This window comes from Mustelus asterias, chromosome 6 (genome assembly GCF_964213995.1).
Source record: "Mustelus asterias chromosome 6, sMusAst1.hap1.1, whole genome shotgun sequence".
In the NCBI taxonomy this organism is placed as follows: domain Eukaryota; kingdom Metazoa; phylum Chordata; class Chondrichthyes; order Carcharhiniformes; family Triakidae; genus Mustelus; species Mustelus asterias.
The window spans coordinates 35,435,349-35,448,525 of NC_135806.1; the positions used below are offsets into that span (position 1 = coordinate 35,435,349).

The 13,177-nt window shown below is 44.8% G+C and overlaps 1 protein-coding gene across 1 annotated transcript in view; it reads left to right on the plus strand.

Moving 5' to 3' along the window:
* Positions 1-13,177, plus strand: part of LOC144494648 (A disintegrin and metalloproteinase with thrombospondin motifs 3-like) — a 500,070-nt gene that overhangs the window by 39,138 nt on the left and 447,755 nt on the right. The gene's annotated exons all lie outside the window — the stretch shown is intronic.

Here is a 13,177-nt window from a genome sequence, read left to right on the forward strand (position 1 = left end):
TGTCCGCAAAAATTAAAGATAGAAATGGCAGGATTCAGGAACCATGACAAGGGAAATTGTAAGCTTAGTAAAAAGAAAGCATACGATAGATCTAGCATCTAACAACTAATTAAGTCCTTGAGGAATATAGTGAAAGTAGGAAGGAACTTAAACGTGGAATTAGGAGGCTAAAAGGGGCCGTGATATGTCTTTAGCAAACAGGGTCAAGGATTTGGAGTTGGGACCAAGTGTAGTGTGTCAAAGTTTGCAGACGACACTAATATGAGTGGTACAGCAAAGATCATCGCCAGAGCCTCAGCAATCTCTTCCCTCGTCTCCCACAGTAACCTGGGGTACATCCCATCCGGACCCGGCGACTTATCTATCTTGATGCCATTCAAAGATTCCAGCACAACCTCTTTCTTAAAGTCAACATACTCAATCTTTTCAGTCCACCGCAAGCGCCGCACTATATCCACCCAGGTCCTTCTCCTCTGTGAAAACCGAGGCAAAATACTCATTAAGCACCTCTGCCATTTCTACTGGTTCCGTACAGACTTTCCCGCCTTCACCTTTTATAGGCCCTATTCCTTCACGTCTCATCCTTTTACCCTTCACATATTTATAGAACGCCTTAGGGTTTTCCTTAATCCTACCTGCCAAGTCCTTCTCGTGACCCCTTCTGGCTCTCCTAATTTTCTTCTTTAGTCCCTTCCGACAAGCCGTATACTCATCTAGATCCCTATCTTCGCCAAGCTCTCTGAACCTTTTGTATGCTTTCCTTTTCTTCTCGACTAGGTCCTGCACAGCTTTCATGCACCACGGTTCCTTTGACCTACCAACACCTCCCTGTTTGCTCGGAACGTTATCCTGTAGAACTCTAGACAGACATTCCTTGAAAAACTGCCACCTCTCTTCAGTAGATTTCCCCGAGAATACCTCCTTCCAATTTACTCCTCTAATTTGCTGCCTTATGTCTTCATATTTCCCCTTACTCCATATAAACGCTTTCCTAGCTTGCCTGATCCTCTCTTTTTCCAATACAAGCCTAAAGGAGATAGACTTATGATCGCTATCCCCAAGATGCTCTCCCACTAAGAGATCTGACACCTGTCCAGGTTCATTGGTCAGTATCAGATCAAGTACAGCCTCTCCTCTTGTAGGCTTGTCCACCTGCTGTGTCAGGAAACCCTCCTGAACACACCTAACGAACTCCTCCCCATCCAATCCCCTTACCCTAGGGCTTGAGAAGCTGAGTTACAGAGAGAGATTGAATAGGTTGGGACTTTATTCCCTGGAGCGTAGAAGAATGAGGGGAGATTTGATAGAGGTGTATAAGATTTTGATGGGTATAGATAGAGTGAATGCAAGCAGGCTTTTTCCGCTGAGGCTAGGGGAGAAAAAAAACCAGAGGGCATGGGTTAAGGGTGAAAGGAGAAAAGTTTAAAGGGAATATTAGGGGGGGCTTCTTCACGCAGAGAGTGGTGGGAGTGTGGAATGAGCTGCCGGATAAAGTGGTAAATGCGGGGTCACTTTTAACATTTAAGAAAAACTTGGACGGGTTCATGGACGAGAGGGGTGTGGAGGGATATGGTCCAAGTGCAGGTCAGTGGGACTAGGCATAAAATGGTTCGGCACAGACAAGAAGGGCCAAAAGGCCTGTTTCTGAGCTGTAATTTTCTATGGTTCTATATTCCAATCTATGTTTGGGAAATTAAAGTCTCCCATCACAACAACTCTGCTATTATTGCATCTCTCCAGGATCTGTTTCCCTATCTGCTCCTCCACCTCCCTGTTACTATTGGGCGGCCTATAGAAAACTCCCAGCAAAGTGATCGACCCCTTCCCACTCCGAACGTCCACCCACAGAGACTCTGTGGACAATCCCTCCACAGCATACGCCTTCTCTACAGCTGTGACACTATCCCTGATCAGCAGTGCCACTCCACCCCCTCTCTTGCCTCCCTCCCTATCCTTCCTGAAACATCTGAATCCCGGCACCTGGAGTGTCCAGTCCTGTCCCTGAGACATCCAAGTCTCCGTAATGGCCACCACATCACACTTCCAGGCATCGATCCACGCTCTGAGCTCATCCCCTTTAGTCACTATACTCCTGGCATTAAAGTAAACACATCTCAATCCTTTGGTCTGAGCTCTCCCCTTCTCTATCCCCCGTCCATCCTCCCTCATGCACTGTCTATGACCCTTCTCTGTTTGCGAGCTAACTTCCTCGCTCCCAGTCACCTCGTCTTGATCCCCTCCCCCCAACCTATCTAGTTTAAACTCTCCCCAGTATGATTCAAATAACTCACGAGGGAGCTTTAATTAAACAAAGTTTATTTAAGAACACAGTTAACCCATAGAAGGAAAATTAGCAATAACTTTTACCAATTACAAAGAGGCAAAAAAAACCAACCATGATATTGTATAAGCCTCAACTGCTATGAATACTGTTCCAGGGTTTCCTCCCACAGTCCAAAGATGTGCGGGTTAGGTTGATTGGCCATGCTAAAAATTGCCCTTAGTGTCCTGAGATGTGTAGGTTAGAGGGATTAGTGGGTAAAATATGTAGGGATATGGGGGTAGGGCGTGGGTGGGATTGTGAGCGGTGCAGACACGATGGGCCGAAGGGCCTCTTTCTGTACTGTAGGGTTCTATGTTTCTCTGTAACACAACATTCTTACCAACAGAGGGGCACCAATATCCTGGGAGGGAAATTTGCTACGGCTCTTCAGCGGGGGAGCGGGGGGGGGGGGGGTTAAAATAATTTGTCAGGGGGATGGGAAAGCGAGCTGTAGTCCAGAAGCCAGTGTTGAGTGTAGTGAGGTACTGAGGAGGGTATCAAGGTCGCAGGAGTGTACCGGCAGACAGGAAGGTGGGTTGAAGTGTGTCTACTTCAATGCAAGGAGGATCCGGAATAAGGGAGGTGAACTTGGAGCGTGGATTGGTACTTGGGACTGCGATGTTGTGGCCATTATGGAGACATGGTTAGAACAGGGACAGGAATGGTTGTTGGAAGTTCCGGGTATAGATGTTTCAGTAAGTGTAGGGTAGCTGGTAAAAGAGGTGGAGGAGTAGCATTGTTAATCAAGGATAGTTTAACGACTGCAGAAAGGCAGTTCGAGGGGGATCTGCCTACTGAGGTAATATGGGCTGAAGTCAGAAATAGGAAAGGAGCGGTCACGTTGTTGGGGGTTTTCTATAGGCCCTCAAATAGTAATAGAGATGTGGAGGAAGAAATTGCAAAGCAGATTATGGATAGGTGTGGAGGTCACAGGGTAGTTGCCATGGGTGACTTTAACTTTCCAAATATTGATTGGAACCTTTATAGGTCGTATAGTTCGGATGGGGCAGTTTTTGTACAGTGTGTGCAGGAGGGTTTCCTGACACAATATATGGATAGGCCGACAAGAGGTGGGGCCACATTGGACTTGGTACTGGGTAATGAACCGGGCCAAGTGTTAGATTTGTTTGTGGGAGAGCACTTTGGAGATAGTGACCACAATTCGGTGTCTTTCATTATTGCAATGGAGAGGGATAGGGCCATACGGCAGGGCAAGGTTTATAATTGGGGGAGGGGTAATTATGATGCGATTAGGGAGCATAAGATGGGAACAGAAACTGTCAAGGAAAGGCACAAATGAAAAGTGGAGCTTGTTCAAGGAACAAATACTGGATGTCCTTGATAGGTATGTCCCTGTCAGGCAGGGAGGAAATGGCCTAGTGAGGGAACCATGGTTCACAGAAGAGGTTGAATGTCTTGTCAAGAGGAAAAAGGAAGTGTATGTAAGGATGAGGAAACAAGGTTCAGTTGGGTTGCTTGAGGGTTACAAGGTATCAAGGAATGAGCTAAAAAAAAAGGGCTTAGGAGAGCTAGGAGGGGGCATGAGATGTCCTTGGCAGGTTGGATCAAGGAAAACCCCCAAGGCTTTTTACTCTTGTGTGAGAAATAAAAGAATGACCAGGGTGAGGTTAGGGCCGGTCAAGGATAGTAGTGGGAACTTGTGCATGGAGTCAGAAGAGATAGGAGAGGTGATGAATGAATACTTTTCTTCAGTGTTCACCAAGGATATAGGCTGGAAGAGGTAGATGTTCTGAGGGAAGATGTATTAGCAATTTTGAAAAACCTGAGGGTCGATAAGTCCCCTGGGCCAGATGGGATATATCCTAGGATTCTTTGGGAGGCAAGGGATGAGATTGCAGAGCCTTTGATCTTTGGGTCCTCACTGTCCAAGGGGATAGTGCCAGAGGACTGGAGAGTGGCGAATGTTGTTCCTCTGTTCAAGAAAGGAAATAGGAATGACCCTGGTAATTATAGGCCGGTTAGTCTTACTTCGATGGTCGGTAAGTTAATGGAAAAGGTCCTGAGGGACAGGATTTATGACCATTTAGAAAGATGCAGCTTAATCCGGGATAGTCAACACAAATTTGATTGAATTCTTTGAGGAGGTAACTAAATGTGTAGATGAAGGTAGAGCAGTTGATGTCGTATACATGGATTTTAGTAAGGCGTTTGATAAGGTCCCCCATGGTTGGCTCATGAAGAAAGTAAGGAGGTGTGGGATAAGGGAAATTTTGGCTGATTGTCTTCTATGAGATAGCCAGTTACTTATCCAGAGGGTGGTGGTGGATGGAAAATTTTCAGACTGGAGACCAGTTACCAGCGGTGTACCACAGGGATCAGTGCTGGGTCCTCTGCTATTTGTGATTTTTATTAATGACTTGGAGGAGGGGGCTGAAGGGTGGATCAATAAATTTGCTGATGACACCAAGATTGGTGCAGTAGTGGATGAGGTGGAGGGCTGTTGTAGGCTGCAAAGAGACATTGATAGGATGCAGAGCTGGGCCGAAAAATGGCAGATGGAGTTTAACCCTGGTAAGTGCGAAGTGATTAATTTTGGTAGGACAAATTTGAATGTGGTTACAGGGTCAACGGCAGGGTTCTGAGGAATGTGGAGGAACAGAAAGAGATCTTGGGGTTCATATCCACAGATCTCTGAAGGTTGTCACTCGAGTGGATAGAGCCGTGAAGAAGGCCTATAGTGTGTTAGCATTTATTAACAGGGGGTTTGAGTTTAAGAGCCGTGGGGCTATGCTGCAACTGTACAGGACCTTGGTGAGTCCACATTTGGAATATTGTGTGCAGTTCTGGTCACTGCACTATAAGAAGGATGTGGAAGCATTGGAGAGAGTGCAAAGGAGATTTACCAGGATGCTGCCTGGTTTGGAGGGTAGGTCTTATGAGGAAAGGTTGAGGGAACTTGGGCTTTTCTCTTTCGAGCGGAGGAGGATGAGGGGGCGACTTAATAGAGGTTTATAAGATGATAAGGGAGATAGATAGAGTGGATGTTCAGAGACTACTTCCTCGGGTGAATGTAGCTGTTACTAGGGGGCATAACTATAAGGTTTATGGTGGGAGATATAGGAGGGATGTCCGAGGTAGGTTCTTTATTCAGAGAGTGGTTGGGGCGTGGAATGGACTGCCTGCTGTGATAGTGGAGTCGGACACTTTAGGAACTTTCAAGCGGTTATTGGATAGGCACATGGAGCACACCAGGATGATAGGAAGTGGGATAGCTTGATCTTGGTTTCGCACAAAGCTCGGCACAACATCGAGGGCCTGTACTGTGCTGTAGTGTTCTATGTTAACATTTCCCCCCACTCCCCGGTTTTGGTTTAGCACAGAAAATATGTATGCTCATGTGATGCTGTATCTTGCAGCTCTGCAACACCTGCTGTGAATTAGTCCTTTGGATGGAGAATTGAAACTCTGACTTCCCCATCCTGGAGCCCCCAGCACATCTCAAGACGGAGATAGAGCCACTTTTTGCCTCTAGCTAGCAAACCACCAACAGCAAAATTTTCACTCCGGAAAGACTGCTTCCAATTAGCCAGTTGAATTTCTAATACCAGGGAGAGACACAAAAAACATTGCATCCAGCCTGGAATCCAAACACCTTCACACTAAAATTGAAAGTAACTCGGGATTTCCCTATTGGAAAAAAAACTGTCCAAAGTACCTGACCTGCCAAACAGTCGTAAATCAACAATTCAAAAAGGTTGTAAACTCCAGGAGAGTGCATTAGGCCCAAATTAAAAATAAAACACCCATTATATACTCTAACAACAATAAAAGGACATCAGCTCAGACAGCTTGGCAAGCAACACAAAAGGCCAGGCAGAGAAACATGATTAAAATACATGTCTTGAAGGCACAGTAGTGTCATGAGAGGGATGGGATTGTGTACTCCATGGATCAGTGTGAGAATGAGGGTAGGGGTCATCGTTACTGTTGGTGAACTACACAAGCCAATTTCAGGTGATGGGGAAGGTGGACGTTACTCTTGGACTGATGGGAAAGTGTAATGGTATTGGACCAGCGGGTAGGTGTTGTGCTGTTTCCCTTGAATGTCAGGTTAGGTTAGCTGTAATTCTGAATGCTCGATAGGCCAAATGTGCTTCTCTCATTTTTCTCCATTTTCTTTCATTGTTAATGTTTAATATATAGTAGAGGTAAACACTATACTCCCAGCCAGGAAGATCCACTCAAACGGAGGGTGGGTGGGTGGATGAGCTACTGTAGAGTTTTTACAATTCTTTAACCTGTGCTTCCTTACAGCATTGCAGCCTTCTGGGATTGTGGGTTTGTCAGCCTTCAGGACCTATGTAACAAGTTACTCATAACAGTTGTTGCTGTCATCACTCACTCATATTGTATACTGTGAATAAATAATTTATAGATTTTTGGTATTTGTTCTATGAATTGGGTTTAAATGCTACCACCCAGTGATACTGAATCACATTTTAGAATTGTAGAAACTATACGTCTATGAAGGTGGTTGGCCTCACACTGTCAACAATTTGTTCTTCCGTCTCTACCTATAGTGAAAAGCTAACTTCTAATTTCCATTCTGTTGTGGGAAATTTACCACTTCGGAGTCAGACTTGCAAGTTCAACAAAACAGTTTTATTTCAGACAAAGCTTTGGGAGAAAGCACTGGTACTCCACAGTACTTGGCAGCTACCTTCTCAACTACACAATGGTAGTTGACCATCTTTATACCTTTTAAACAATAGGCAGTACGGACATTAGCCATTAACACATAGTTACAAGTTGAGTAGACAGATACGGACGTGGACAGTTAACATATCATTGTACGTAGAATGGATACATTTATGCAGTTATGCCCTCTATCAATGACTGGTTTTGATATATACATTCAGTGGCTGATCTTGTTACATTTATGCATTTATGTCCCCATCAGTGGCTGACCTTATTATCAAACTCATTGTTCTGGGTCTGCTCTTATCTAAAGTGCCTCAAGCTCCGACCAGTTTCCTGCAGCAATTCAGATACTGCAGGTTTTAACTCTAACTGTCCGTGTCTCTTAATGTCCCTTCCCAGAGTCCATTTTGTGTCCATCACTTTAATTTCACCAGAACAATTCCAACCTCATTATTTCCCTTGCTTGCCCACCTACAATGTGCCAGAATGAACTGTGGTAAAAGCTAAAAAATATCGGAGGCCTGTGCATTCCTTTTGGAATTGCGTGGTCGCTCATCATTCCATTTCACCAAGGTCTGCTGTTACTTTAGTTTCGTTAAGTACTGAATGAATAAACTGCTGTTCTATATTTTTAAATGGACTCTATTCTCCAGATCAAATTTCCATGCTAGTAAACCAGGAAGCAACTTTATGAATGGAAAAGCAGTGTGGTGTACATTGATCCCATCGCAGTTTGGTTTTACAGGCGCTGCTCAATGGCTCAACTAAATGTCAGACTGCTGAGCAACTTTAAAGAGACGCAGGCTGCCAGGCTTCACTGCTGGCATAGAAACACAGCTGAAGCAAGCATAGATCAGAGACGGGACTGCAAATTATCAAGGCTCCAATTCTGCCTGTACCTCCATCAACTCCCCCACATCACACTCAACCTTTACTGTGGAGACCAATGAAACCTCATGCCAGCAGACAATTTCTGCCCTTAACTGTTCTATGGATGTGAGAGATTGTGCCCACTTGCCAGCTTTGCAATTAAATGTGGAAGCAGTCAACAGTAGCTTGACTAAGAAAATTATAGCCTTTAATCCCTTTGAAATATTGTCAGCCTCTACTTATCTTTTGTTAGTTATAAAACTGTAGAAGAAAAGAACTTGTGTTCACAGAACAACTTGTCGCTTTTCTCAGGAAGAGCAAAAGTACTTAATTTACAATAATTTCCTTCTGAAGTTCTGTTGCTGTGATTAAACTCTGGACATTTTGACATGAGACAGTAAACTAGATCCTGTGATACATGGCAAATAAAATAAAATGTAGATGCCTCGGACATACAGCTGCTGAAACCTATATTCAGGGTTTTGTTACATAGAGACTAAATTATTGCATTGCTTCCCTGACCAGCCTGCCATCTTCCACCCTTCATAAACCTGAACTCATCGAAAATCCTGCTGTCCATACCTCGAATTGCACCAAACCCCATTCACCCATCACCCCGTGCCTGCTGATTTCATTGGTTCCCAGTCAAGCAATGTCTTGAGTTTAAAATTCTCATTGTTGTGTTCAAATCCCTCTCTCTGGTCTCACCCTTCCCTATTTCTGTTACCTCTTCTGACCATAAACTTTCTGATACCTCTGTATTCCTCCAAGTCTGGTTTCTTGTGCAGCCATTGATTCTATTTCCCCACCGTTACGGCCACACCTTCTGTTTATTTAAGCCCTAAAGGGCTGAAATTCTTTCTTTAACCTTCTCCAAAGCTTCAGCTCTTGCTCCACCTTTTAAGATGCTCCTTAGAACTTAACAATGTGTTCAAACATTCGGTCACCTTACCATGCGTCTCCTTCTTAACTCAATGTTAATTTGATGAGCACATTGGGACATTTTGTTACTTCAAAAGCACTATATTAATACAAGTTGTAAATGCTCAGAATATCTCATAGCTTCTCCTCATTGGTGGATGATCAGTGCAAACAGGATTTCCACTGATGTTTTGACTAACGATCATGGAGAAATCCCAAGGAAAGTTCAGATTTTCTTTCAATCATTCATGGGGTGTAACTGCTCCCAAGGCCAGAATTTACGTCCATCACTCATTGACCTTGTGTTGTTAGTGGTGAACTGCTGCCTTGAACCGCTGCAGCCCATGTCGTATAGGTGAACCTGTTGTGCTGTTAGTAATAGAGTTCCAGGATTTTGGCTCAGACACTGAAGGAACATGATTCCAAGTCAGGATGATGAGTGACTTGAAGGTGAATTTGCAAGTGATAGTGTTCCCATGCATCTGCACCCTTGTTTTTCTGGATGCAGAGATGACAAATTTGAAGTGCCATTGAGGAGCCTTGGTGAAGTGCATCTTGTGGAGGGTGCACACTGCTGCCACTGTGTACTGATGGTGAAGGGAGGGAATCTTTAAGGTGGTAGATGGGGTGACAATTCAATGGGCTGTTTCAACCTGAATAATATCTAGCGTCTTGATTGGTGTTGGAGTTGTACGCATCCAGGCAACTGGAGAATATTCCATATCACACCTTGTGTCTTGGTGAAAAGGCTTTGGGGAATCAGCAAGTCAGTCACTTATTGCAGGATTCCCAGTCTGACCTATTATTGCAGTCATGGTATTTATGTGGCTAGCCCAGTTAGGTTTCTGGTAAATGATAACCTTGGGATGCTAATGGTGGAATCATGCAATATAATGCTATTGAATATTGTGGAGAGTTGGTCAGATTCTCTCTCATTAGCGATGGTCATTGTTTGGCACTTACATGGCTCAAACTGAAATAATGTCCAGGTCTGGCTGCATAACGGCATGGACTGCTTCAGTATCTGAGGAGTTGAAAATGGTACTGAACAATATGCAGTCATCAACAGACATCTCACTTCTGACCTTATGGTGAAGCGAAGGTCATTTTGAAGCAGCTGAAGATGGTGACAGGATTTTTAGGGTTGCACAGAATTATTGATGGATGGCACCAATATCGTTCGCAATATTTCAGATCAACATTGATATAATCATTGCAAAGAATAATATCGGGATACCCTCTCCAGTGACCCACCTTGCTGATAAATAAAAGAAGGAAATATTTGTGTTAATATAACACTTTTCATAGTCTCCAGATGTTTGAAAGTCATTTTTAGCCAATGGAATATTTTTGAAGTGTAGTTAATTGTTGCAATGTAAAACATTTGACAGCTAATTTACGCATAGAAAATGATAACCAGATCATCTGTTTTGTGATTGAGGGATTAGGATTGGTCAGGATACCAGTGATCGGAGATCTTGTGGTGCAGTGGGTGGGTTCCTGCCTCTGAGCCAGAAGCTCCAGGCTTGAGACCCACCCCATGACTTGATGGTCAATAACACAGCCAAATTGGTTGAGTATCAACCTGCAAATCCTTCCAACGCACTAATGGCAGGCAGTAAGAACGGGAGAGACTCCTGGTCAGCTACGTTTGATGTAGAGTGGCGTCTCAAGCTATATGCCTCTGGTGACAGCTAAGCGAACTGTTCCGGGAATTACTAGCTCTGGAAACATGAAAGTCTGCCTTAGTGCATCACTGAGTGCGGGAAGAGAACGGGAATGATAAATCCCCCTGCTCACCTTTGAAATTCTGCCATAGAATCTTTTACATCTCCCCAGGCTGGCAAAGTGGTTAAATGTCTCATCTGACATGACAGCACCTGGATTAACACTGCAACTCTGGAGAGTCAGCCTAGATTTCTGTGCGCAAAATCCTGGAATAGGTCTTGAACAAAGCACATTGTAATGTAAATGGTGGTGGCATCAATCTCCACTGATACAGCTTTTTAATTGTTGGTTAAAAGATTGTAACTTGGTTTTGCATTATTGCTTAAAAAACAAAGACTTGCATTCAAAACTTCTTGTCTTATTCTCATCAGTACAGCTCTCAAGAAATGTCCATCAGTAAGGGGGGAACAACAATTAGTACTGCTTGAGAAGAGTGCTGATTGTAACTCAGAGGCAAGAGTGCTACCTGCTGATCTAAATCTGACACAAAAGGTGTAGGCCATTCTGCCCTTCTGGCCACATCCTGTGGTGTTCTCGCGTGAGATGATGGCATCCGTGTCGATGATCCAGCACATCTTGCAGAGCTGTGTGGCAGGGTTGTGTGGTGTCATGGTCACTGTTCTCCTGAAGGCTGGGTAGTTTGCTGTGGACAATGGTTGTTTGAAAGCAAGAAGTGGGGGTGTGGGGATGGCCTTGGCGAGATGTTCGTCTTCATCAATGACATGTTGAAGGCTCAGGAGAAGATGTCACAGCTTCTCCGCTCCGGGGAAGTACTGGACGACGAAGGGTACTCTGTCCGCCGTGTCCCGTGTTTGTCTTCTGAGGAGGTTGATGCGGTTTTTCGCTGTGGTGCATCGGAACTGTCGGTCGATGATTCGAGCGCCATATTGTGTTCTTATGAGGGCATCTTTCAGTGCTGAATCTCACATGAGAACACCATCCACCAGGTACACGGTACATACTCTTGCAACTCGGCCAACGTTGCAGGAAAGGATGTCCAGAGGTGTGGTACATTGGGGAGACCATGCAGACGCTACGACAACGGATGAATGAACACGGCTCGACAATCACCAGGCAAGAGTGTTCTATTCCTGGTTGGGGAACACTTCAGCGGTCACAGGCATTCGGCCTCTGATCATCGGGTAAGCATTCTCCAAGGCGGCCTTCACGACACACGACAACGCAGAGTCGCTGAGCAGAGACTGATAGCCAAGTTCCGCACATGTGGACGGCCTCAACCGGGATCTTGGGTTCATGTCACACTATCTGTAACCCCCATGACTTGCCTGGGCTTGCAAAATCTCACTAACTGTCCTGTCTGGAGACAATACACATCTCTTTAACCTGTGCTTAACGCTCTCTCCACTCACATTGTCCGTACCTTTAAGACTTGATTACCTGTAAATACTCACATTCGAACCATTATTTTGTAAATTGAGTTTGTCTTTATGTGCCCTGTTTGTGAGCAGAACTCCCACTCACCTGACGAAGGAGCAGCGCTCCGAAAGCTGGTGGCTTTTGCTACCAAATAAACCTGTTGGACTTGAACCTGGTGTTGTGAGACTTCTTACCGTGAGTAATGTGTACAGCAGGTCACTGACTCCTGACTGTAGTATACTGGTGTATACAGCAGATCACTGATCCCAGTCTAGTGTATACTGGTTGGCTTCCTTATTTATGCTAGCATCAGTATGGAAGAACCAGGACAGGTTGTTGGTGATCTGCACACCTAAACTTGAAGCACTCAACCATTTCCACTTCATCATTGCTGATGTAGACATGGACATGTCCTCCACTATGCTTCCTGAAGTCGATGATTATCTCTTTCATTTTACTGACATTAAAGGAGAGAGTATTGTCATTGCACCATTTCACCAGATTCTTTGACTGGAATTTTCCCATCCCACCTGCCACCGGAAGCGTAGCAGGCGGGATACTGACCATGCAAAGGTCAGTTGACCTCGGGCAGGACTTTCTGGTCTTGGGGCGAATGCAGCCAGAAAATCCCACCCTCTATCTCTTTCCTGTACTCCATCTCGCCATTGTTTGAGATCCGACCAATGCTTCTTTGCCAATTGTCATCAGAAAACTTGAAAATGGGGTTGGAGTCAAATTGACTAAGGGGTTGAAGACACAGCCTTGCAGAGTATCAGTGTTAAGGAGAATTGTGGAAGAGGTGTCAATGTCTATCCTAACTGATTGCGATCTGTGGGTCGGACATCTAAGGAAGCCCACCAACGCCTCTGCATTCTCAAGAGACTGAAGAAAGTCAGCATGTCAGCTACGACTCACCAATTTTTATCGATGCAACATAGAAAGTATCCTTTCTGGATGTATCACAGCTTGGTATGGCTCTTGCTCTGACCAAGACCAAAAGAAACCATACAGGATTGTGAACATAACCCAGTCCATCATGCAAACCAGCCTCCCCTCCATTAACTCCGTCTACATTTCCCGCTGCCTCGGAAAAGTAGCCAGCATAATGCGTAGATAAATGCGTAGTGGTCCATTTTGACAGGTCAAATGGGATGAAGGAGTACAATATAAAGGGAAAGACTCTTAGTACTGTGGAGGATCAGAAGGACCTTGGGGTCCGGGTCCATAGGACTCTAAAATCGGACCCGCAGGTGGATGAGGTGGTTAAGAAGGCGTATGGTGTGCTGGCCTTTATCA